Source organism: Taudactylus pleione, unplaced genomic scaffold, assembly GCF_031769625.1.
Source record: "Taudactylus pleione unplaced genomic scaffold, aTauple2 ptg000004l, whole genome shotgun sequence".
NCBI lineage: Eukaryota > Metazoa > Chordata > Amphibia > Anura > Myobatrachidae > Taudactylus > Taudactylus pleione.
This window is the reverse complement of record NW_028284407.1, coordinates 1,550,001-1,577,577: the sequence shown is the minus strand read 5'-3', so window position 1 is coordinate 1,577,577 and position 27,577 is coordinate 1,550,001. Positions and strand designations below refer to the sequence as shown.

The window sequence follows — 27,577 nt, the reverse complement described above, 5'->3', positions numbered from 1 at the left end:
ATGTCTCCGTAGTAGCCTGAATGTGTCACTGGCATTTATGGGGATTAAATGTACATTATACTACACAACGTATTTACACATCTGGTTTATTACAATGTTTAAAAAAATGTCACAAAAAAATGATATAGGTGAGTGACATATACCAGAAGCAAAGGAATCATGAATTATGGTATAATTATGTTCACTGCTTAGACTGTGGGGTCTGTGTACTAAGCCTTGGAGAGAGATAAAGTGGACGGAGATAAAGTACAAACCAATCAGCTCCTAAATGTCACTTTAGAGGCTGTTTTTGAAAATGACAGTTAGGGGCTGATTGGCTGGACCTTTATCTCTCTCCACTTTATCTCTCTCCAAGGCTTGGGGCCCAATTCAGAGATGTACGTTCATCCGATGATGAACGTACATCTCTGATGTTACCGGGTCTACGTCTGAGCATCTGAAGAATGGGTCCTGCGCTTACGCTTAAAGACCCTCCTACCCGCAGCATAATTGACATTCTGCAGTGTTTTGGGGGCATGGGTGGGCACTGTTCCCGGAAACAGGGGCGTGTTGTCCCCGTTTTCCTGGAGGAACGAGGCCAGGGTCTGCGTTGGTGGACGCAGATTCCTGGCCTCAGAAGTGGCCAGCACTTGGTCAGGTTGCTGGAAGCTTCAGCTCCTGCAGCCTGACCAAAGGAGCAACCATCGAAATCATTGGTCACGAGGGTTGCGATGGTGCTCGCAAATGCAGCAAGGAGAAGTCTGACACCTCCTTCTTCATTTGCATAAAGATGGATGGAATGGCACAGCCGCTTGTGTGTGGCTCTTAGTACATAGGCCCCACATCATCTGTAACACAGAGGGCAAGGGATATCTGACATCATTTGAGATTTCATTAGGTCTGAGCAGCAATGAAAATATAACAGAGGGTCTGATTCAGAGCCGGACGCTCTTTCAGAGCGCTCGCTCTGAATCAGTGCCCGCCTATAGTATTTTTAGAACGGTCTCCTGGCCGCTCGTATAGCTGTGGGTGACCACAGCTATAGCGAGCGGCCAGGAAGATGGTCACGATGGTCAAGACCATCGGGCTTATGACGAGACCCTTGTGGTAGGGTCTCGTTGCCGCAAGCCCTGGAGTGCTTTTGGCTCTATCAGAGCCGAAAGCACTCCCACTGACATCACTTGTGATGTCAGTAGGGCCGGCCCCAGACGGTAGGCGTTCCCACGGGAACGCCTCCGTCTGGCCAGCCATGCCCCAGGCACGCACACCAAAGGGGGCATGCTGTCACTCACCATCGACAGCACACCCCCTTTGTAGTGAGACCCGGAGCGACGGTTTGCCCGTCGATATTCGGGTCTCGCACATGCACACGACGGAGCCGCCTCCGTCATGCGCATGCGCACTGGGCCAACATCGACCCGCTTGCGAGCGCTCAGCGCTCGCGAGCGGGTCTGCATCAGGCCCAGAGAGCGGGCAAAGAGGAAGCAAACACAGCTACTTACATTGCCCATAACCGTGCGGGCCCCCCTCCTCTCTTACCGACTGATGTGGCTGGCCAGCCACCGGATCATTAGTAGACTCCGGGCACTAGAGTGTGCCCGGAGCCTACTGCGCATGCGCAGAACACCGGAAAAATGGCGTGGTGGCCATTTTCCGGTGTTCTTAGCAGCGCTGACAACCGCCGCCGGACCACGGACAGGTACGTTTAAAATAATATGGGTGCAGGTTGTGCGGTGCGGGGCCCCCCTGGACCTGGGGGCCCATGTGCCCCGCACACACTGCACCCATTATAGATACGCCCCTGCCTATCTGATACATACCCCATGCAATAGGCAGAATTAAACAACTCTACAGTTCTATGTAATCTGAAATGGGAATTCCTATCGATCAACTCAAAATACTCTGGAATGTCAAATACAAAAAAGAAACAGCTCTAAATATTTTTCTTCATCAAATTACTAATAAAAACAAACTATCATTGATGAGTTAAGTAGATGTAAGTATGTGCAAGTACATCCATTTGCCTAGTACGGCGCATCGTCCACGAAACTTACTGCGCAGCACGGTGGTAGCAGGAGCACAATCCTGCAGGGGAGATTCTCAGCTTCAGGGGCTGGAAAACTTGTCAAAGTAGAGGACAAACTGGATCTAGTGGGATGTAAGCAAGTCTTGGAGGAAAACCTGCAGCAGTCTGCAAGAAGCCTAGGACCGGAGAGAATAAATATATTCCAGAACAGCAATGACCCAAAGCATACAGCGCGAGTCACATTGATGTAGTTTAAATACAAATAAAAGTCAAACGACAAAGTCAAAGTCTAGAGGGGAGATGTATCGAGCCTTGAAGAGAGATAGGGGCCTATTTATACCCCGAAAATGGTCAATTTGATTTCTTTTGAGTATCTCCTGAATGTACTGTGGAGGGACAGCAGCAGATATTGGAGATAGCAGCTGTGGTTCCCCCATTTACCCTATAGTAACCTATGGGCTACATTTTACAAAAATAACCCGGAGACCCGGCAATGACCGTCGCACATTCGTGGTCATTAGACCACATATGCGCAGAATTCCCGATAGAGGAGTGAGGAGACCGTTGATGGTAATACGTGTCCCTGCGGGGGTATATTGATACATTCGGGCTGCGCTCAATTTGCGATAATTGATAAATATGCCCTCTAAAGTGTAGTAATTGCCAAAAGCTACCAAACAGCGTCTAACTGCCATCTCACAGACTGTGCTACAGGAATGACAGAAGCTGTCCCCTTTATCTCTCTCAAACACTGGATAAATCTCCACCTAGGGGTCGAATTCAATTAGGTGCGAAAACCCATTTTCGGCTAAAAAGTTTCGCCAATGACGTCATTTCACCAGCGGAAACTTATCCCCGTATTCAATTGTGGAGACTTTTCGCCGGTGCGGAAAGTCAATGTATTGGTATAGGCAAAAAAGATTCGCCTATGAAACCAGGTGGAAAAAAAGTGCAGAATTGCGGTTTTGGGGTGCAAAGGTGGGGATTTCACCCTGCACCCTTGGGACAGGTCCCCAAAGGTTACCTGCATCAAAAAAAAATCTATACATTTTTGAAGAACACCCCAAAAAATGACATTGCAAAAGGGGGTGAAAAAAACCCAAAGTCAGGGTAAAAACTAGCGAAATAAGCTTTTGGGGGGTCTGCAAGTATGGGGGGAGGTGTTTTTTTCATTGCAGGAGCTTGCTGAAGGTGAGTATTTTAAGTTTTTTAAAACTTATGCGATTTTTAACCATGCTAGCACCCATTTTTATGTACCCCAAATTTGCTGGGACTACTTATTTTCTAAAAAAAAACTGCTAAATGCTATTCTTCACCACTTGTGCAAAGACGCTAATTAGCAGCTAATGAGAGCATTTAAGTACCCCAAATACCTTCAGCAGGGCTATTTGGGGACATCTACATTGATCCCCAATGTTAGTGCATCTTTTGGGGGGTGTCCGCTGATTTCCCCAAATCTGACAGCACTTTTCGCCAGTTTGCAATTCGCCAGGTCATGATTTCACATCCTTTGGAATTGAATAGGGCAAAAAGCGGGGCCGCGCACGAAAAGCTTTCGCCTCCAAAGCACACGAAGTCGGCGAAAAGTACGGCAGGCGAAACTTTTCCGACTTTAACCTGTTAATTGCTTTAGGTTTTTAGTATGGTACTTTACATTTTTCGATCGTGATCCATTTCACCCAGCACACAGAGATCTCATCTAATTTTTCAAAATGCTGTCACCATGTCCTGAATAATCGAATTGAAGCTAGTGGAGGGGAAAAATGGGAGCAGGCTGTGTTAACAACTGAACTTGTTAAGAAAAAATACAAAAAAAAAAACATGAGCTGCACATAGAAATGAGGCAAGCGATCTCCCGATTGCCACTAGAGGGCACTATGTCTCAATTAATATTTTAACAAAATGTAGAAACTGACCTCTTTTCCTGTACTTGCCAAATTCTAAGACAGGTTTAATTTTGGGGGGGTGTTTTTGTTCTTTTTTTTATTTTAATTGTTCTTACTGTCATTAAGTCAAAGACAAGTAGTTCTGCATGTATAATAATTATAAATATTTCAAAATTATTCAATTGACTATAGCAGCGACCTTATTTCCACATGACTGGATTCTGGTTGTCCATTAAAAAAAAAAAAAGTGGATAGTGTTTATAACGTCAATCATGTTTCCTTCTGTCATATTCTGTATGGCCTCCCCCAGGCACATTGAATAATTATTGTGCTCCCCTGCCTGTGTCTACAGGCCCAGCAATCATTTCCACACATGACTCCCCCTTCTATTTCACGTTATTTGGCACTATGGCTGGTAGAGACACATAGACTACTCCTATGACGACGTGTGCGAGGAGACGTCACATGCATTTGGAATGTCACACATTAGAGTGACTGCACTTATGTATTCCTAGGCGTTCAGCAGTGAGTGCCTCAGGGCAGTGTACAACCTGTGACAAGCTGCACAGGGGAAATGATGGCACCGATGTTAGCAGAGCACATTTGTTAAGGTTATTGGGAACATGCTTTGTGAGTCTGCCTGCATTTATGTAACGAGGGACATATCCTTTAATGTGTGACTGCCACAGATTTACTCAGACTACTATGGGGTTTATGTACTAAAGTGCAAGGGTTTTTAGTTCTAGATTCTAGATTCTACCTAACATTTATCTAACACCTTCTAGAAGATAATAGCTAGAATCTGATTGGTTGCTATGGGCAACATCTCCACTTCTAAAAACTCTCACTTTAGTAAATATCCCCCTCAGGCCCTCGAAGAAAAAATTGCAACAGGACTCATCTTGGCCTCATCTATAGTTCCAACATGGTAAAACAGTTTCCAGGGGCACTTTGCTGGTCTCATATAATATTGGCTAGATGGACTTTAGAGCACTATGGTCCATACTTGCCGACATTATTGGGGAGATTTCCGGGAGCAGTAGGAGGGGACCTGCTGCTCTCCTCTTTGGGGGGCAGGGCCAGACGATAGACAGCATTAGGCCTGCCCCTTTACAGAAAACCCCCACGATTTGCGGGTCCGTTAGGAGGGGGAAGGGCTAAATGACGCGAATTGTGTCATTTAGCCCTGCCCCTTCCCTACGGACCTGAAAATTCAAGGTAAACTGTCCCCATCCTGCCCACTTCACTAAGAAGTGAGCGGGATGCGGGAGATATGCCTACTCCTTCAAGGGTGCGGGGGGTTACCCGAAAAATCGTGAGCCTCCCGGGATTCCCGGGAGAGTTCAGCATGTATGTTATCGTCCCCATCATGATTTATTACTAGTTATAATGTCATCTTACTATTTAGAATATTCATCTTAATTATATAGGGGGAGATGTATCAAACCTTGGAGAAAATTAAAGTGGAGAGATAAAGTACCGACCAATCAGCTCCTAACTGTTATTTTACTGGCTATGTTTGAAAAATTAGAGATGCTGATTGGTTGGTACTTTGGGCCTGATTCAGAGATGTGCGCTATTCTGATATTTATGCAATTCAGCGGTTATTGGTCACACTGGGCACGTGCCAAGGTCCCTTTGTGATGCCACTTGCTGTGAGAAATGCTTTGCAAAGTGATTGACAGTCAGGGACCGTTTGGGGAAGTAACGGGAGGGGTGGCAAAAAACTCAGACGTGTCCTTGTTGTTTTTGTGGCATGTCATAGCCTGTCCAGGTACAGCATTAGCGTTTTATCGCACAACAGCTACATGCGGGATCGCAGCTGCGAATGCATTAGAAAATCAGGCCCTTTATCTTTCTGTACATGTTGTCTCTGTCTCCAAGATGTAATGAATAGCTCCCATTATTTGCAGAGGTGATAAACTCCAGAACAGGGATGGACTGGGGCTGCGGAATGGAAAAGGGGCGTGGTCATATCTCACAGGGGCATTCCGCAAGTCAAAGGGTGTGACCTCACAGCACACCACCATCTGTGCATGCTGGCAGAGCAATGTGCCGGGAGGCGGCGCTGCGGGGCCAGACTTTCAGGCCAGTCCGGCACACCAGGCCATCAGCCCTTCTGGCAATTGCCAGAAGAGCCAGATGGCCAGTCTGCAGGGGCCCACTCGTTTCTAGAGAGGAGTGGGTCCGTGTGCAGTCTCCGACACGGGCCCCCTCCTCTCCGCCCGGCAGCCCGGCACACTAGAGTGTGCCCAGAGTCTATAGTGTATGCACAGGTCACCGGGAAAATGGCCGCGGTGGCCATTTTCCTTGTACTGCGCATGTGCAAACGATGGAAAATGGCCACCGCGGCCATTTTCCAGTCATTTTACAGCGCCGGTCCGCTGCACCAACGTGGGACTCCGGAGAGGTAAGTAATATTATATGTGCAGGATGTGCGGTGCGGGGCCCCCCTGGACCCAGGGGCCCATGTTCCCCGCACACCCTGCACCCATTATAGATTTGCTCCTGCCAGTCTGGTTCTGCCCCAGAACTATCGGGACCTAAAGGAAGTGGTTCCTGTGGTCATACAGCTGGAGTGAATGAGAGTACTGGCCAACATGGGAGGAAGGAGAATTTTATTTTGTGAAAACAAATTGTAGTCTCAGAAACCCGTATTTATCTGCACAGTTGCCTTTATGGCCATGAGTGGTCACTACCATATGGTTGCTCTGTTGGCACTGCCATATGGTTGCTCATCCACTTGACCAGGTTTTTTTTTGTTTTACTAATTAATATGCATGAAAATAACATTATTTTAATGGTATTAAAAATAATTTGAATTGTACTGAGAAAAACAAATGGTAAAAGATACTTCAGATTAATATATTTCAATCCCTTTTTCTCTCCATGACAGTTACTGAACTGAAGTGAAAGAATAATATTGCACGCTGGTGATCAATTAGGTTTTCTAAGTATAAAAAAGATCTGTTGCTATTTGGATTTTTTCTACTAAATCTATGCTATACATATAGGTATGATAGGATTACTACTGCTTGGGCTGCACACAATGGAGGAAGCTGTTTAGTAGCTAACAGTCACAAGGAAAACACCTATCAATGCACTCGGAACAGCGGCGCCCAGGGCAACGGAGAAATAGCGAACCTTGAAAAAGTTCTTTACGCTCCTGTCTGAATTCTGTCTGTCTTATGCTGAGCCGCGGCAAAAACTGACATTGGAATAATTGGAAACACAAATGAGGTAAATGCGAGAGCAAGGCAAGACATCAATACAACAGCGATGAGTAGCACGCACACGTACAATGCTGGGGAATGTACTTCAACAAAATCCGACACAGAACTAGGGCAAACGACAGGCACCCCTTAATTGTGACATCACCTGAATAGAAATCCTTGTCTTAGTCCTTATTCCCAAAGCTCAACTCCAAGATCTTCCAATGCTCCCAAAGCCTCTGTCACCACTTCTGTGCCTCACCTGTGTCTTATCCATAGGCAAACGCAGGGGGGGTTTCCATCTGCCTGGAAACCCCCCTCCACAGCACACACCATGACCATAATAGAAATAGTAATATACAGTCAGGTGCATAAATATTGGGACATTGACAGAATTTTCATATTTTGTCCTCTATCCACCACCACAATAGCTTTGAAATGAAACAAACAAGAGGTGCTTTAACTGCAGACTTTCAGATTTAATTTGAGAGTAATTACATCCAAATCAGGTGAACGGTGTAGGAATTACAACGGTTTCTATATGTGCCTCCCACTTTTTAAGGGGCCAAAAGTAATGGGACAAACTAAACAATCCTAAATTTAACTTTCACTTTTTAATACTTTGTTGCAAATCCTTTGCAGGCAATTACAGCCTGAAGTCTGGAACGCATAGACATCACCAGACGCTGGGTTTCATCCCTGGTGATGCTCTGCCAGGTCTCTACTGCAAATGTCTTCAGTTCCTTCTTGATCTTGGGGCATTTTCCCTTCAGTTTTGTCTTCATAAAGTGAAATGCATGCTCAATTGGATTCAGGTCAGGGGATTGACTTGGCCATTGCATAACATTCCACTTTTTAGCCTTAAAAAACTGTTTGGTTTCTTTTGCAGTATGCTTCAGGTCATTGTCCATCTGCACTGTGAAGCACCGTCCAATGAGTTCTGAAGCATTTCACTGAATATGAGCATATAATATTCCCCAAACACTTCAGAATTCATTCTGCTGCTTTTGTCAGCAGTTACATCATCAATAAATACAAGGGAACCAGTTCCATTGGCAGCCATACATGCCCATGCCATGACACTACCACCACCACCATGCTTCACTGATGAGGTGGTATGTTTTGGATCATGAGCAGTTCCTTTCCTTCTCCATACTCTTCTCTTCCCATCACTCTGGTACAAGTTGATCTTTGTCTCATCTGTCCATAGGATGTTGTTCCAGAACAGTAATGGCTTTTTTAGATGTTGTTTGGCAAACTCTAATCTGGTCTTCCTGTTTTTGAGGCTCACCAATGGTTTACATCTTGTGGTGAACCCTCTATATTCACTCTTGTGAAGTCTTCTCTTGATTGTTGACTTTGACACATATACACCTACCTCCTGGAGAGTGTTCTTGATTTGGCCAACTGTTGTGAAGGGGTTTTTCTTCACCAGGGAAATAATTCTTCTGTCATCCACCACAGTTGTTTTCCGTGGTCTTCCGGGTCTTTTGGTGTTGCTGAGCTCTCCGATGCGTTCTTTCTTTTTAAGAATGTTCCAAACAGTTGATTTGGCCACACCTAATGTTTTTGCTATCTCTCTGATGGGTTTGTTTTGATTTTTCAGCCTAATGATGGCTTGCTTCACTGATAGTGAGAGCTCTTTGGATCTCATATTGATAGTCGACAGCAACTGATTCCAAATGTCACACCTAGAATCAACTCCAGACCTTTCACCTGCTTAATTGATAATGAAAGAATGAGGGAATAGCCCACCCCTGTCCATGAAATAGCTTTTGAGTTGATAGTCCCATTACTTTTGGCCCCTTAAAAAGTGGGAGGCACATATAGAAACCGTTGTAATTCCTACACCGTTCACCTGATTTGGATGTATTTACCCTCAAATTAAATCTGAAAGTCTGCAGTTAAAGCGCATCTTGTTTGTTTCATTTCAAAGCCATTGTGGTGGTGAATAGAGGCCAAAATATGAAAATTCTGTCAATGTCCTAATATTTATGCACCTGACTGTAATACAATGTTACTAGTGCTGCATGTTCTTCTCAGTATCACAAATTAAATGATTAGCAACACCTGTGGATGTTTTAAAATGTGTCAGCCAGTAATAAATATACCTGGGCACCAACTAGGACATGTGGAAAACATAGACCATCAATAGGGTTAATTATTAATACTATCTAATACACTATCCTGTACATAAGGAGACCGATATTTACATATATGTCCAGGGCAGTGCTAAGTTCTTCTGCTGCTACCCCAGACTCCTGGACTTTGCTCCAATGCTCTGAAATGGTGCCCACATCTGGACCTACTGCCGGATCTAATGACTTACTGTGATCGCTGGTCCTGTATATGCTGGAATTATGCAACACAATATACTTTGTATGATGCATTTTAAAGCTGGATAAGTGCTAATTATGTCATCTTCATGCACTGGCTACACTCGCTCTACAATTTGGAAAGCCCCCTTCTAGAAATCCTGCATTTGCCACTGTTATCTGTGCCTCACCTGAGTCTCATCTGTGCCTCACCTGTGTCTCATCTGTGCCTCACCTGTGTCTTATCTGTGCCTCACCTGTGTCTTATCTGTGCCTCACTGTTTCCAGTCCTCTGCTGACACATAATGTAACCCTACATACTTGAAGCTACTCACTGTACCACCCTCTCCCTTCCAAACAAACTCAGCTGGTATTTGTGCCCACCTGTGCAGTGTATCATCACCTGACTCCTATATAATCACACATACTGACACATGCTGTAAATGTGAAGTGGAACCAATGTGATTGTCATTTTTTAACCTTAAAAATGGCACCTACATATGCCCCTCCTGCCCCACCCTTCTTATGCCACTGGCTAGGAATATTGTTCCCCAGTAATTTCGCTGGTTCATAGTAGATTGATAGGCTGCACTCTCGTGATTACTGATCCAGCCTAAAGCTGGGCATACACGGCCAGATAAAATGTCTGTCAGACCGACAGACATTTTATCTGGCAGCCTGCCAGCCGCAGATGTCCGCGGCAAACACTGAGATTTCTCACAGTGTATTAGTCCCGACATCTGCGCTCCGCCCCCCGGGGGAGAGACATTTCCATGTTCCTTCCATGGGAATAAGCACTGGAAATGTCTGTCTGTCGGCCATGGCTGGGCATACACTGCCCGATGCGGCCAACAGTTTAACTCATAAATATTGCATCGGAAGGGCATGCTGGACAATCCGGCATGCCCGTCCGAGCAATATTTAATCCTCGGTCACCCGCACACATGCTACAATTATCGGAGTGATCTTTGGATATCAGGCGGATCGCCCCGATAATTGTAGCATGTATGGTCAGCTTAAGAAATTGTTACTTTCGCTGTGTGCAGGTGACCCAGGAATTTAGAGACCGCAAATAAAATCATTACATCAGAATATCTAGAGCTGCTTGTGGCATGAAACGGGTCATTTTGTGGCACTTATTGCATTATTGTTTGAGATTTTGTGTTATCTGTACGGGAAGTGACTATTTCAAAGGCAAGTGTTATATTCATGGTTTTATTTCAGGACTCGCTGTTCTAAATCTATTATCAAAATCCTAAAAGTGAAATCCCAGTTGGCTACTTTATTAGAGAAAGCCAGTGAGTAAAAAGCATTAGAATGATCCTTGGAGGCCTAAGCTCAGATAATCCATACGGGGAGATCATTATAGAGGCGAATGTGAAGTTCTGCCTGCGCCTATCTCTTCTGTGTTTAGGGGATAGGAAATGCGGTGAGAGTTTTTCTTCATTTATTAATCCACTTACGTATAAATTATATTTTTCTTCACGCTCCAGGAACAGTCATTACTTCTTGTAAATTGTTTCTGTTTAAGACTTTACATGTGGAAAACCCCTTGGTTTTTGAGCTACTTGTGATATGTGAATATACTAAAGTGCATTTGAAGTCCCAGATCAGCATCTTAAGCTGGGTACACACTAAACGATGTGTGTACCCAGCGATGTCGCTGACGATCCCAGCACATACGGGCCAACATATCTGGCGATCCGTACACACTGGGCGATCTGGTGCCCGACCATCCGATATGCCTACCCCCCTGCATAGCGGTGCATGGGATCGTCAGTCGCATTGTCTGATCTTTCTGTATGTACAAAAGATCAGGCGATGAGGCTGATGACCCCACGGGAGCGCACACTATACGATGTAGTGCATACACACTACACATTTTAAAGATTTGTCGTTCAGATGAGTCGGAATCAACCAAATTGTAAAAGATATTGGCCCTCATTCACGCTCTGAATGAGGGCCGCCCTCCATATAAATGGAGCGTCCTCCTGGACGCTCGTATAGCTGTGGGTCACCACCCACAGCCTATACGAGCGTGCAGTTTGATGGCCGCGATGGTCGTGACCATCGCGACCATCGAAACTGCGAGCCGGAGCCTGCGGTTGAGGTTTTCAACCACAAGCCCTGGAGTGATTTTGGCTCTATCAGAGCCAAAATCACTCCCACTGACATCACTAATGATGTCAGTGGGCCGGCTTCTGACGGGAGGCGTTCCCGTGGGAACGCCCCCGTCAGGGAGGCACGCCCCCGGCACGTCCACCAAAGGGGGCGTGCTGTCAATCAACATCGACAGCACGCCCCCTTTGATCAGACACAACGAGCGAAGGAAAGTCCTTCGCTCGTCGCGTCTGGCACATGCGCACGACGGAGCTCCCGCCGTCGTGCGCATGCGCAGAGCACAACATCGACCCACTTGCGAGCTGACAGCCGCTTGCGAGTGGGTCTGAATCAGGGCCATTGTGTAGTGTGTAGGGGCCTTTACAGTGTATTCCCTCTATAAAACGCTACAAACTCTGCTCTTCTAACAATGTATCTGAATCTGCCTTGACTTTGACTGTGGCATTCTCCCAATAATTCTTCTCCAGCTATAGAATTCCATGTTATTCTCTTTGTAAAGAAATTTTGCTTCCACAGTGAGTGGACCATGTCTATCTGTGCTGGCCAGTTGGTATAGTTCACCAGTGACTACATGACAATGTCATATTTATAATGAGTACAGGGCGTGCGGTGCCTGTGCCGTGACTTGAGGTGTGTGAGCGGTACTGTCACCAAGGGGCGAAGTGCACTAGGGGGAAGAACCATCACTGCCCCACGACATCTGCATTTGGCTTGCAGAGTGCCTGGAACGGCAACCTGCAGCCTGTAGAGCTACTGCACAGCTGCCTGGAGTGTCCATAGGATGCTTGGAGCACGCACCCTGCAGCCTGTACAGCCACCAGGAGCATCCAGTGATGCGCTTCCTGATGCCGACAGCCCCACCCCCTTGGTGTGACATCATGATGTCACATGTTTGGGGGGCTGGGCCATCACAGGGTGCATAATCGCCCTGCTCTGGCACTATGTGATGCACACCTGGCACCACCATTATGGTGATGTGTTTTGAAAGATGGAGCCGGCAGAGCAACAGCAAAGACACACTCTTCTGCTCAGCCGCCATCTTTCCGAATACATCTGTGGAAAGATGGCGGTGCCGCCGGTAGCACATGTGGAAGTGCTGCTGAGTAGACACTGACACTGGCTGCCAGCACAGGTATGAAGGGAACCACTGCACACGGGCCCCCTCATCTGTTAGAACACCCCTGCTACATGATTTGGAAATGTTGGCGTACAATAAAGGAATTTATGGATTACCCACGTCAAAGCTGGCGACTAATGACAAGCAGGAGGATAGTAAGAAAGTTCTCTAACGCTAGTTAAAAGTACCTTAAAATGGTCTCTAACTTCCTCTGGTATCTCTGGTTGTGCTGCAGTGCCCAATGGCGGCTGTGCCATGTTTCATCTCACCCGCCCTGAGAATTCAGAGAGAGCTATTGTTATTGCATGCTCCCATGTTTGGGCAGGGAGACTGGAGGTAGAAGAGAGCCTAAACCTTCAGACGAAACCGCACCGTAAGTTAAGTCACTAATATGCACATACCAATATGTAGTATGAATCCCAGCATGAAATAATATATCAATGATGCAAACAGGTTGGTAATAATCATTCTTATGGGAATCCCCATTTAATGCATAAGTACACTGGCAACATTTTAGTTATGGTTTCAAAACATTTAGTACATGATAAATTAAAAACCATCACAAAATCCAAAGGGACTGATTTACAGTTTTGTCTGGGTGCTGAATTTGCAGCAGGGATAAAATCCTATCAGATTTCTAGGGGTACAATTTTCTATGCAGGGTAAATACACGAGGCTGACGTTAGCTTCTTATACGAGCTCCAGCTTCTTATTCAGTTTCCAGCTTCTTATTCAGAACATGTTATATTAAAACATTTTTATCAAATAGAATCAATAAGCTTACTTTGAATAAACAAGATATGGTATCTATTACACAAATTTCAATTGCACTTTGCTTGGCCCACAAAGCTTTTGGGCATGATATAGGGTGGTAAAGTGGGCACAGGGACCAGATTTTCTATATGTGAATAAGTAGCTGTAGTTGTGTATATGATTCTTTAGCATAAAATTTGGATCATAGAAGGGTCACATTTAAGATATGAATTTTGGAGACTGCAGAAAGGTTGTTATTCACTAAGAATAGATGAGGGGATGTAGTCGGCATCCTGGTGTGCGGTATACCCAGAGCCGGCCCTAGGCCTAGGCATTATAAGCAAATGCCTATGGGCGACTGGAATGCCCATGGGCATCTGACGGCTCTACTGCTGCCCTCCCCCGCTTGCCGCGATCGGAGCTCAGCTTTGATTGGCAGCTCAGCGTTTGGCCAGGTCAGAATGAGCTTCTGTACAGAAGATCATTCTGGCAGGGTCGCAACTAAGGGGGGGGGGGCTAGGGGCTGGAGGAGCATGTGCACTGGGTGCGCTTCTGCTCCCGGTGCCAGTGTCCTCCAGCCCGGCGCCGCAGGGGGGCTCCAAGCCGGATGCCCGCTGAGATGTTATTACCAGCAGGCGCCCGGCTCCTTCCCTGCAGCGTTGCGGTAGCCAGAGGCTGGAGTTCTCTCCTGAACTCTAGATTCCGTCTCTCCCCACGGGCACTATGGGAGAGACGTCATGACGTCTTTCCCATAGTTCCGTGGAGCAGCCGGGCGGACAGGACGGCGGCGGATGCAGGAGCAGGGATTAAGGTAAGTGGGTTTTTTTTGTATAAGCGGCACTATAGGCAGAGGCGTAGCGTGGGCAGAGCCGTGGAGGTCATGCTCCAGGTGCTATCTACGACAGAAGACGCTGAATGGGGGTATCATTCAGACAGCAATCACTTTTTTAATATACCGCCTGGGATCGGTCCCCGGCAGAGTGGAGACTAAACAATAGCTTAGCCGTATGCATCCCTCTATCGTGGGTGCCTGCGGTCCTGCTTCTATGGTGCCTAACCAGTCCTCCCAGGGCCCGTCTTTCCCCCTGCACCCAATCACGATGCCCCTTTGAATGATAACCATGGGCCACACAACGGTCATGCCCCTCCTCCCAGCATCAGAGTGAAGGACTGCTCCGGGCAGCCCCGTCCTCCCAGCATCAGAGTGAAGGACTGCTCTGGGCAGCCCTATCCTCCCAGCAACAGAGTGAAGCAGGACCGCTCCGGGCAGCCCCATCCTCCCAGCATCAGAGAGATGAACTGGGCCGGGACTAGAGGAGCCAACACTTCTCTGACTGCAGAAGCTCATGCAGCCAAACAGAAGCCGATGCCCAAGGGAGAGGTGAGCGCTCAGCACCTACACATAGCTGTGATAGTCTGCAGCAGTGCAGACTTCAGAAGAGCTCACATTGGGAGGTGGGCCTGATCAGGGGGTATACTTAAGTCTGAGGGAATGCTGTTTAAAGAGGTGACTCTTTAGCAGCTGGGGGGTGGGGGGCTTTAAAAATTGTGCTATGGGGCCCTAACAGTTCTAGTTACACCCCTGCTAGCATCCATTCTTTCACTGGGGGCGCAGCTCTTCCTGTGCCTATGCTACCCCCTGACTGTTCAGCTCTTGAGCACCTCTTCTCATCCTCCCTGTTTCATTCACGCTGCAGCTAATTTATTTGTATGTAGAAATCTTTCCCCTCCCTCCCCCAGTGTGCATTCTTCTATCACCTCCCCCCTCATGTCTCTCTGACTCCTCATGATTTGTACCTACAATCACGATGCTTTCTTTTTCCCCACTCTGACTGGGAAGCAGTCGGGAAGCCGGCGGACACAATGCCAACCTCCCGCTTCCCGACTGCTTAATCCCGGCAAGGGTTAAATGACAGGCGTCGAAATCCCGACGCCTGTTATTTTACTTACGCTGGGAGACCGGCGCCCGATCGAAGGGATGCCGGGCGCAGCAGCGGACAGCCATGGAGGGGGGGGGGGGTTAGGTTTAGGGCTCCCGAGGGGATATTTAGGGTTAGGCACCCCCCCAGGAGGTTATGGTTAGGCTAGGGGAAGGGGGGTTAGGGTTAGGCTGGGGCGAGGGAGGGTTAGGGTTAGGCACTCCCGGGGGGAGGTTAGGGATAGGTACCCCCCGGGGGACTTAGGTTTAGGCGGTGGGGAAGGGGTGGGTTAGGTTTAGGCATTTAGAGGGGGGATTAGGGTTAGGCACTGGGGGGGTTAGGGTTAGGCACTATAACGGAGGGCTAGGGTTAGGGGGGGGTTTAGATTAGCAAATACTTACCTTCCGATGATCGGGATTTCCTCCTGTGTCGGGCAGCCGATGTCGGGGTTTGAACCACCGGCCATGCAGCCAGCAGTAAATTATACAGATTCCCACTGACTGTCTCCCTTTACTTTTTATTATATCTATACCACACCTTCTTCTACAATTAGCCCTAATTATATACCTTTTCCCTGGGTAATGTCTAAATCCCCTTCCCGGAGAGGACCCTGAAGTCACCAGCCAGTGCCCAGCATCATTATCAGTGTCCAGCATCATTCCCAGTGTCCAGTGTCATTCCCTACCATCCAAGTGGGCATAGAGGGGGAATATAACCTTGTGGCGAGCGTAGCAAGCCCGCGAGGGGACAACTTACTTGTTTAGCTGGTCTTAATGGGCATGAACGGCACTTCAGCCCTCATTACTATGGGGGTATTACTACTGTATATGGGCACTACTACAGGGGCATTACTACTGTATATGGGCACTACTACAGGGGCATTACTATGGGGGTATTACTACTGCATATGGGCACTACTACAGGGGCATTACTATGGGGGTATTACTACTGTATATGTGCACTACTACAGGGGCATTACTATGGGGGTATTACTACTGCATATGGGCACTACTACAGGGGCATTACTATGGGGGTATTACTACTGTATATGGGCACTGCTACAGGGGCATTACTATGGGCTATTACTACTGTATATGGACACTACTACAGGGGCATTACTATGGGGGTATTACTACTGTATATGGGCACTACTACAGGGGCATTACTATGGGGATATTACTACTGTATATGGGCACTACTACAGGCATTACTACTGTATATGAGCACTACTACAGGGGCATTACTACTGTATATGGGCACTACTACAGGGGCATTACTATGGGGGTATTACTACTGTATATGGACACTACTACAGGGGCATTACTACTGTATATGGGCACTACTACAGGGGTATTACTATGGGGGTATTACTACTGCATATGGGCACTACTACAGGGGCATTACTATGGGGGTATTACTACTGTATATGTGCACTACTACAGGGGCATTACTATGGGCTATTACTACTGTATATGGGCACTACTACAGGGACATTACTATGGGCTATTACTACTGTATATGGGCACTACTACAGGGACATTACTACTGTATATGGGCACTACTACAGGGGTATTACTATGGGGGTATTACTACTGCATATGGGCACTACTACAGGGGCATTACTATGGGGGTATTACTACTGTATATGTGCACTACTACAGGGGCATTACTATGGGCTATTACTACTGTATATGGGCACTACTACAGGGACATTACTATGGGCTATTACTACTGTATATGGGCACTACTACAGGGACATTACTATGGGAGTACTACTACAAGGGCATTACTATGGGGGTATACTACTGTATATGGGCACTACTACAGGAGCATTATTATGTACAGTACGTATGTATGTATATGTATATATATGTGTAGAGGTAGGGGGCACAAGTCAAAATTTTGCCTAGGGCACCAAATTTGCTAGGGCCGGCTCTGGGTATACCGCCAATCAATATACCGTTGCAAGAACCCCAAAGGTAAGTATCCGGGAATAGTGAGAGTTTTGGGATTAGGGTTAGGCACCAGGGGCAAGGATAGGTTTATGGGGATGGGTTTAGGCACTAGGGGGAGGGTTAGGCAAAAAGGGGGGATGGTTAGGTTTACGGTGTGGGGAGAGGTACCATAGGTTATGGTACTTACATTATCTTGTCAGGATTATAACTGTCAAGATGCCGCTGACGGTACTCTGATCATCGCCATCCCGACTGCCAGGATCCCATACCCAACCCTAGATAAATGGGGTTAAACCCCTGTACAATTACAGCTTCTTATTCAAAATGACAATATCTGGTGCCTGTGCCAGCTTTACCGCCCTATTTCATGCCAAAAAGCTTGTTGGGCAAGGACAATTGCAAGTGGGTCATATGTAAGTGACCCCCCTCTGTGGATTCCAAGTTTCAAATTTGTTGCCCAAGGCTAGTTAACCCTTGCACAACTACAGCTACTTATTGAAATGTATTAATTGGTGCCTGTGCCCACTTTACCACTCTATTTCATGCACAAAAACTAGTTGGGCAAGGTCAATTGCGTCATATGTAAGTGACCCCCCTCTGTGGATTGCAAGTGTCAGATTTGTTGCCCAAGGCTAGTTAACCCTTGCACAACTACAGCTACTTATTCAAATATAGAAAATCTGGTCCCTGTGCCCACTTTACCACCCTATTTCATGTCCAAAAGCTTTGTGGGCCAAGCAAAGGACAATTGAAATTTGTGTAATAGATACCAAATCTTGTTTATTCAATGTAAGCTTATTGATTCTATTTGATAAAAATGTTTTAATATAACATGTGCTGAATAAGAAGCTGGAAGCTGAATAAGAAGCTGGAAGCTGAATAAGAAGCTGGAAGCTGAATAAGAAGCTGGAAGCTGAATAAGAAGCTATCTTCAGCCTCGTGGTAAACACTGCATGCACTTACAGGCTACACATACTGGACCTGATTCAGTTATGTACACAAACCCTATGGTTAGCGCACATCTCCGATATTTACTGTTATGAGCATGCGCAGGACCAATTGTGCAGAACGGGTCCTGCCATCTCGCACAGAGTCCCCCCAAGCCTCTGCCTGATTGATAGGCAGAAGCATTTAGGGGTGGTGCGGTCGTAGGGACAGCCTGTGTTGCCCCTGTTTTCTGGGAGTGCTGAGGCCATGGATGGGGAATGGGTATGAAACACTGGCAACTCCAGAAGCTCAACAGGACAAGATCCCGACTAGGCTGGTAAGTACCCTAACCGTCCCCTCTCCCCCCATAACCCTAACCTTCCTTTAGTTACAAATACAAAAAATGAATCAGTATGGCGCTGTCACTGAGCTGCTGGTTCAGATGGAGGTAGTCAGTCTCCTATGGATACGAACAAGATAAGATATGGAGATGAACCGCGCAGCCAAACGCGTTTCAATGTGGAATCACCCACACCTTCTTCAGTAGCAATAAAGAAGGTGTGGGTGATTCCACATCGAAACGCTTTTGGATGTTCCCACTTATTGACTGGCTACCATTGGACTTCCATCACTGTCTTCCGGACCAGCAACTGCATCTCCACTCCAGCCGATTTCTCCTCGGGCACCACGCTGAATATATCATCTGTTGGATCCACATCATGACGTGATTTTCCATTGGAGGCTGGTAATAATATAACTAGCTGGCCATTTATCCGGATTTAGTACTATTACTCACCTTTATTCATAGACAGTAACCTTTGTTGCCCACTCAGATCAATACATGTGATCATTGAAGGAATTATCCCTACATTTGGATTTACCTATACTATTTGGAACTCTCCACATGTAACGCTTCAATATGAGACTTACCAACAGTTGTTTTTTATATTGTTCATTATTATATATATATATATATATATTATGGTTTACTATACCTATACTGTTATATGTTTATGGTAACCACACCTGTACCTATGCTATTTATCCACACCTAGCCCCATCTTCCAACAGATCAATCATTTCCACTAATTGTGGATTTTAGTGCGGTTCATCTCCATATCTTAACCCTCCTTTAGTGGTTCGTAAATCTAAGACTCCCGGTGTGGTGCCTAACCCTAAGTCCCTCCCCCTGGGGGTGTCTAAACTTAACCCTCCCTTCCCGCACCCTAAACCTAACCCTCCTGGGGGGGTGCCTAACCCTAACCTCCCCCCAGTGGCACCTAACCCTAACCCCCCCTCCCCCTAGCCTAACCCTAACCCTCCTCGTGGCGTGCCTAACCCTAAACCTCCGCCCTCCCACGGCTAAGTGCTAAGACGCTCGGACTTAGCTCGATCAGTCCGGCGTCCTTCTGTATTCCGGCGTCGGGATTTAGATAGGCAACAGTATTTCGACATCTATCTTAAGCCCCCCGTCGGGCTTTAGTTGTTGGGATATAGACTACAGCCTATTAACTACATCCTTTTCCTGGCCTCGCAAGCAGCCAGGAGCTGGCCACCCTGCGGCTTATTCATCTGGCCGATGCCGGGAAACATTGCGACCTTAGTTGCAGCGCTGGGATCGCAGATGCTGACAGGAGGTGTCTTCCAGCGCCTCCTGCAGAATTAGCATTTTAGCTCTATGGTATTGAACAGCCGCTTGTGTTGTGCAATACCGTCCATCTCTGAATCAGGACCACTGTCCACTGTTACGCTCCATCTTAGAGGTGTGCCCGGCCATACCCTCCCCAGGACTGTACATTGGATAACAAGGCATTTTACATTTCCCCTGTGGCACTCAATAGGTTTTTTATAGGAGCAAATGTATCACCCAGTAGCTGAATTTGCCTTAAAAACAACACAAGATAAAGCAAATAATTATTCATAGTTGTCAGCACAACTCATGGTACTAAGGGGATGACATCTACTGACGTAGTAACACATTGGTAGTAAGTAGAAGGTGGAGCAATAACCACAAATCAAATGTAGGACCCTCATTAAGGAAATACTGAGCCTCTCCCACCTTCAGGGTAGAGCTATGGTGACAGTTATCTAGGAGGCAAATGGGGACGGTATATATTGTATTGCTGGAGTGCAAAATATGCTTTTAGTTGAAGGCAACATAATAGGAGGAGAAGTTACAATCTGATATGAACCCTAGAGAACAGGCATGTGATGTGACAATGGGCCTGTACAAAGTTGTACGCTATTACATTCATAGCTGCCATTCACATGCCCCAGTTTCCGGGAACGGTTCCCAGCCACGCCACTGCTGCATCCCCCAGACACCGCAGCCTGTCAATCATGCTGCAGCTGGGGGGGGGTCTGCGAGCGAAATCACACAACCTGTTCTGCACAGGCGCAGAATGGGTCCTGCACAGGCACAGATCTTAAACCATCAGAGATGTAGGCTACCCATCGGGTGAGCATAGACCCCTGAATCAGGCCCCACATGCGGAAATATGCAAATGCCTGCCAGCAGACTCCCCGCCTGTACTAGCGTGCAATGGACTGAGCAAATGCTGCTACACCCACTTTCCTTATCTGCACTGTGAGTAGACCTGCCGGGGGTTGGGAACACACAGCATCGACGCAACATTGGAGGTACATCGACTCCTCAAGTAAGTCCTGGACTGCGCAGATTCAGGTACATATCTCTCTCTCTAAATATTGCCTCTGAGACTGTGTTTCTGTGACTGGGAATGCAGCTGCGATTGCAGACCACCCTTGGAACTCCCATAACACGCCTACGGATTAGCATCTTTTTTGCGGCAACCTCCCGACTCCAGCCAGGAACACCCATGGATCACAGTGATTTTCTCGAGACGTTGCGATTACAGATACTTTGTGATGTCATCTTAAACTTCAGCTCACGTGTGCGCACTTTCCTCCGTGTTTTGCGCACGCACAGTTACAAAGAATCACGCAGCTCCAAAAACATCGGCATAATGTACTACTCTGAGTCTGAATCAGGCCCAATGATATTATGCACACGTTCTATATTTATATTTCTTGCTTTATCTGAGTCACATTTTGGAGATTTTATTTTAAACCAGAACTCGTATCTAAATGTCAGCTTCATGCACTAACACTTCCTGAGAAGTTCATTTCTCTGGCTTATCCTCTCCTAACACTGGAAACTCAGAGGGATGTGCTTTGTTTTTTTCTTTGTACCTATAAAAATATAGACTTCTGTTATTTAAAGCAACAATCCCTCATAGGTTTTTTTTCTTTAGTAAGTTTTATGCATGCGTTTTATTATCTCCTTTTCAAAATCTCTCTAGACGGTGCAAAAAATGGGTGCCAGACACACAGAGCTTGATTCAGAGGTGCATGTAATGTCAATGCCACATGCAAGCAGCCGATGTTCTCAGTCTGAGCACGTGCCCGAATTACACTGCTCATGCGTCCCGATGGCTACCGCACAAAGACAGAGACTGAAATTGCACACATATCCACGAAATTCCAGTGAGCGTTTCTGAGAGCTAACAGGGCTATGGCTAGCCCGACATGGGCGTCACAGGTGTCTTGTGGTGAGCGACTGCGTCCAAAGATGCAGATGCACTGAGTCCAGTGTCTATGTTTACCCGGAGAATTTGCTCCTGCCATAGGGGTGGTACAATCTCCGATGGAGCATCTGATGCCAACCAATGGTGCATCTTAATACGCACAGCAGCATTACCATAAAGAGGCAGTCACGGAGGCAATAGCTCCCACCTCTGAGCCAGGCCCACATACAATGAATCACAGCTCTCAGTAGGTCATGTGATAGCAGAGGGTGGCTAAGGAGATAGGCAGGATTTTACAGTACACAAAGTAGACAGAGCTCTCTTTACTTACTATATCACATGCCAAGTGACTGTGGTTGCCATGGTTAGTCACATGACATTGTGGAAACTCTGCAGAGTTAAAACTTAACAATAGCAGCCTGAATAATCAAACCAATGCAAAATAGTAGATACCAAGGTGATTCTTAAACCTCAGCAAAATAAATAATCTAAAAAAACAAAATTAAAAAGAAAATAACTTTTTTATGAATTTGCTGCATTGATTACAAAAAGGAAGCTTACATTAAACGTATTTGAATACATAGAAAGACAGACAGATAGATAGATAGATAGATAGATAGATAGATATGAGATCGATAGATAGATAGATAGATATGAGATAGATAGATAGATAGATATGAGATCGATAGATATGAGATAGATAGATATGAGATAGATAGATAGATAGGTAGGTAGATTGGGGGGTCATTCAGACCCACTCGCAAGCAGCAGTACGCTCGCAAGTGGGTCGATGTTCCCCACTGCGCATGCGCACGACGGAGGGAGCTCCGTCGTGCGCATGCGCGAGACCCGGACTGCGACAGCCAAGCTGTCGCTCAGGGCCTCGCACCAAAGGGGGCGTGCTGTCGATGTTGATTGACAGCACGCCCCCTTTGGTGGGCGTGCCGGGGGCGTGCCTGCCAGACGGAGGCGTTCCCATGGGAACGCCTACCGTCTGAAGCCGGCTCCACTGACATCACTAGTGATGTCAGTGGGAGTGATTTTGGCTCTGATAGAGCCAAAATCACTCCACGGCTTGTGGCAGGGAGACCCTACCGCAGGGTCTCCGTCGCAAGTCCGATGGTCGCGATGGTCAACACCATCGCGACCATCTTTTTGTACGCTCGTATATGCTGTGGGTGGTGACCCACAGCTATACGAGCGTCCAGGAGGATGCTCCATTTTAATGGAGGAGGGCCCTGATTCAGAGCGAGCGCTCTGGTCAGAGCGTCCGGCTCTGAATCAGGCCCATAGATAGATAAATATGAGAGAGATAGATATGAGATAGATAAATATGAGATCGATAGATAGATAGATCAATAGATAGATATGTATATAGATAGATATGAGATCGATAGATCGATAGATATGTAGATAGATAGATATGAGATAGATAGATAGATAGATAGATAGATAGATAGATAGATAGATAGATATGAGATAGATAGATATGAGATAGATAGATAGATAGATAGATAGATAGATAGATAGATATAGGATAGATAGATAGATAGAGAGATATGAGATAGATAGATTGATTGATTGATTGGCGTAAGTTCATCCCAGATGCCTGGAGGCAAGTTATAATTTGGTGCCCCCCCGTCACAGCCACTGACACTGTGACTGTAATGTAGCATTTCGCATGCAGATACACCCGCCAGGGAGGAGTGAGACAGAGGAGTCTATTTATCAAGCAGTGAAAAGTGTGGAGAAGTGGACCAGTGGAGAAGTTGCCCATAGCAACCAATCAGCTCCTACCTATTATTTTATAGACTGTACTTGATAAATGCTACTTGAAAGCTGATAGGTTGCTATGGGCAACTTCTCCACTGGTTCACTGCTTCATAAATAGGCCCCAGAGAGTTGTGGGTGAGGAGGGATTGGCGGACGTGTCACACTGACAAAAGAAGCACTACCAATGAGTAGGGACAGGCTATAAACAGATGGAGGCGGCAGCTGATGACACGGAGCTCTCCACTAGGGTATGGTGGTTTCTCAGGTGCTGAGAAGAGGTGCCATGTATTGGGTGGCCGTGATGGTACACTCCAGGTACATTGTTACAGCCCTAAGTGGGATGAATATATTGTGGGCAATGGAGGAGGTGCCCCTTCAGTGCTGGAGCCCGGCTGCAGGCGCCTCCATTATCTCCCATAGTTCTACCCTGGATAGCTAGATAGCTAGATAGATAGATAGATAGATAGATAGATAGATAGATAGATAGATAGATAGATAGATAGATAGATAGATATGAGATAGATAGATAGATATGAGATAGATGATAGATATATATATATGAGATAGATAGATAGATAGATAGATAGATAGATAGATAGATAGATAGATAGATAGATATGAGATAGATAGATATGAGAGACAGATAGATAGATATAGATAGATAAGAGATAGATAGATATTAGATATTATAGGTGAGCGGGTTCGGATTTCTGAAATCCGAACCCCCCCCGAGCCCCCCCGATCCGAGGCCGATCCGAGTCAGGCTTGACTTTTCCCGCCTGACTCGGATCTGAAATGGAGGCAAAACGTCATCATCCCGCCTTCCGGGTCTCGCGGGTTTTGGATTCTATATAAGGTACCCGCGTCTGCGCCATTTTCTCACTCGGCTGTGGACAGTGAAGAGGGAGGGTGGGAGTTAGGGCTGGCCGGGCTGTGTAGTGTAGTGTAGTGCAGTGTAGTGTTGTGCTGTGCTGTGCTGCGCTGTGCTGCTGTTGTCCATAGGGGCTGTGTCCACTCCTCCAAAGTCCATAGGGGCTGGCTGTGTTGTGCTGTGCTGCTGTTGTCCATAGGGGCTGTGGGCCTGATTCAGAGCCACTCGTAAGCGGCCGCTCGTTCGCTACGCATGCGTATGGGTCGTAATGCGCATGGGCCAACCAGTCATTGCGGTCGGAAATCGAGCGCTCGCAAAATAGCGAGTGCCTGCTAATTTGAGTGACAGGATGAGGTGTTTGTGGGTGGTAACAGGGGAAGGTGCTTGAAAACGGGGAGTGGAGATCCGAACGCAGGCGTGCCAAACGGTCAAAACGGGCGTTTTAAGGGTGTGCATAATTAACAAAGCAGCATCATCGACCACGTCACTTGGTTGTTTCTTAGCCTGAACTGTTCGCATGATTGCGGTAGGAAAATCCTACCACAAGCACTGCGAGCAGTTCAGACGCCTTTCGATGTACTCGATTAATCAAATAAATAGCGGAGATGACTTAGGATGCGAGCGGCCAGGGGGCGTCTTTATAAAATAGCGAGCGCATGTTTCGTTCGCTCGCTCAGACATAGAGGCGTCAACAGACCGCAAAGAGTGAGCGCTCAATTTAAATAGCCGGCCCCTTTTTCTGAACGATCGAGCGCAAATAGCGTCTGGCTCTGAATCAGGCCCAGTGTCGACTCCTCCAAAGTCCATAGGGGCTGGCTGTGTTGTGCTGTGCTGCTGTTGTCCATAGGGGCTGTGTCCACTCCTCCAAAGTCCATAGGGGCTGGCTGTGTTGTGCTGTGCTGCTGTTGTCCATAGGGGCTGTGGGCCTGATTCAGAACTGAACGCTCTGACCAGAGCGCTCGCTCTGAATCAGGGCCCTCCTCTCTGAAAATGGAGCGTCCTCTTGGACGCTCGTATAGCTGTGGGTGACCAGCCTCCAGAACGTACAGAGGGACCTGTGGTGGTGGATTCTAGCGAGGACAAATTAATACTCTGTGAGGATGAGGATGTACACAACACTGAAGAGGGTGAGGAATCGGTGGATGAGGAGGATGAGGACGTCATCTTGCCTCCATAGAGCCAGTTTGTGCAGGGACAGATTAATTGCCAGCTTGTTTTGTGGGGGCCCAAATGAACCAGTCATTTCAGCCACAGTCGTGTGGCAGACCCTGGCGCTGAAATGATTGGTTTGCTAAAGTGTGCATGTCCTGTTTATACAACATAAGGGTGGGTAGGAGGGCCCAAGGACAATTCCATCTTGCACCTCTTTTTTTATTTGCATTATGTACTGTTTGGGGCCTAGTTTTTCAAACTGCCATCCTGTCTGCCACTGCAGTGTCACTCCTAGATGGGCCACGTGTTTGTGCTGCCCACTCGTGTCGCTTAGCATAGTCATCCAGCTACCTCGGTGCAACCTTTTGGACATAAAAACACTATTGGGAGGTGTGAGGTGTTCAGAATAGACTGGAAATGAGTGGAAATTAAGGTTATTGAGGTTAATAATAGCATAGGAGCAGAAAAACCCACAAATTCTGTGATTTTAGCTGTTTTTATGCTTTTTTTCAAAAAAATACAGATCCAAAACACAAAACCCAGAACCCAAAACACGGGAAGGGTGGTTTTGGCAAAACCAATCCAGATCCAAAACACGAAGAAAGATCCAGATCCAAAACCAAAACACGAAAAGTGTCCGGTGCACACCCCTATTAGATATATAGATATGAGATAGATAGTTATAAGATATAAGATATAAGATATATATATATATATATATATATATATATATATATATATAGGATAGATAGATATATAGGAGATAGATAAATAGATAGATAGATATGAGATAGATAGATAGATAGATAGATAGATATGAGATAGATGATAGATAGATGGATAGATAGATAGACAGACAGATAGATAGATAGATAGATAGATAGATAGATACAGTCAGGTCCATAAATATTGGGACATTGACAGAATTTTCATATTTTGTCTTCTATTTACCACCACAATGGCTTTGAAATGAAACAAACAAGATGTGATTTAACTGCAGACTTTCAGATTTAATTTGAGGGTAATTACATCCAAATCAGGTGAACGGTGTAGGAATTACAACGGCTTCTATATGTGCCTCCCACTTTTTAAGGGGCCAAAAGTAATGGGACAAACTAAACAATCCTAAATCTAACTTTCACTTTTTAATACTTTGTTGCAAATTCTTTGCAGGGCAATTATCTGGAACGCATAGACATCACCAGACGCTGGGTTTCATCCCTGGTGATGCTCTGCCAGGCCTCTACTGCAAATGTCTTCAGTTCCTGCTTGTTCTTGGGGCATTTTCCTTTCAGTTTTGTCTTCATCAAGTGAAATGCATGCTCAATCGGATTCAGGTCAGGGTATTGACTTGGCCATTGCATAACATTCCACTTTTTAGCCTTAAAAAACTCTTTGGTTGCTTTTGCAGTATGCTTCAGGTCATTGTCCATCTGCACTGTGAAGCACCGTCCAATGAGTTCTGAAGCATTTGACTGAATATGAGCATATAATATTGCCCGAAACACTTCAGAATTCATTCTGCTGCTTTTGTCAGCAGTCACATCATCAATAAATACAAGGGAACCAGTTCCATTGGCAGCCATACATGCCCACGCCATGACACTACCACTGATGAGGTGGTATGTTTTGGATCATGAGCAGTTCCTTTTCTTCTCTTCTCTTCCCATCACTCTGGTACAAGTTGATCTTTGTCTCATCTGTCAATAGGATGTTGTTCCAGAACTGTAATGGCTTTTTTAGATGTTGTTTGGCAAACTCTAATCTGGTCTTCCTGTTTTTGTGGCTCACCAATGGTTTGCATCTTGTGGTGAACCCTCTATATTCACTCTTGTGATGTCTTCTCTTGATTGTTGACTTTGACACATATACATCTACCTCCTGGAGAGTGTTCTTGATTTGGCCAACTGTTGTGAAGGGGTTTTTCTTCACCAGGGAAATAATTCTTTTGTCATCCACCACAGTTGTTTTCCGTGGTCTTCCGGGTCTTTTGGTGTTGCTGAGCTCTCCAGTGCGTTCTTTCTTT

At 46.3% G+C, this 27,577-nt stretch overlaps 1 protein-coding gene across 2 annotated transcripts in view; it reads right to left on the bottom strand.

Moving 5' to 3' along the window:
• The window catches only part of GAD1 (glutamate decarboxylase 1), a 167,564-nt gene that overhangs the window by 110,285 nt on the left and 29,702 nt on the right, over nucleotides 1–27,577 (bottom strand). Inside the window, exon 2 of one of the 2 annotated variants that reach the window (XM_088469590.1) lies at nucleotides 12,845–12,930. The exons of the other annotated variant lie outside the window; for it this stretch is intronic. The gene's annotated coding sequence lies outside the window, so the exon portion shown is untranslated. The remainder of the gene's footprint in view (nucleotides 1–12,844; nucleotides 12,931–27,577) is intronic. 2 annotated transcript variants of the gene reach the window in all.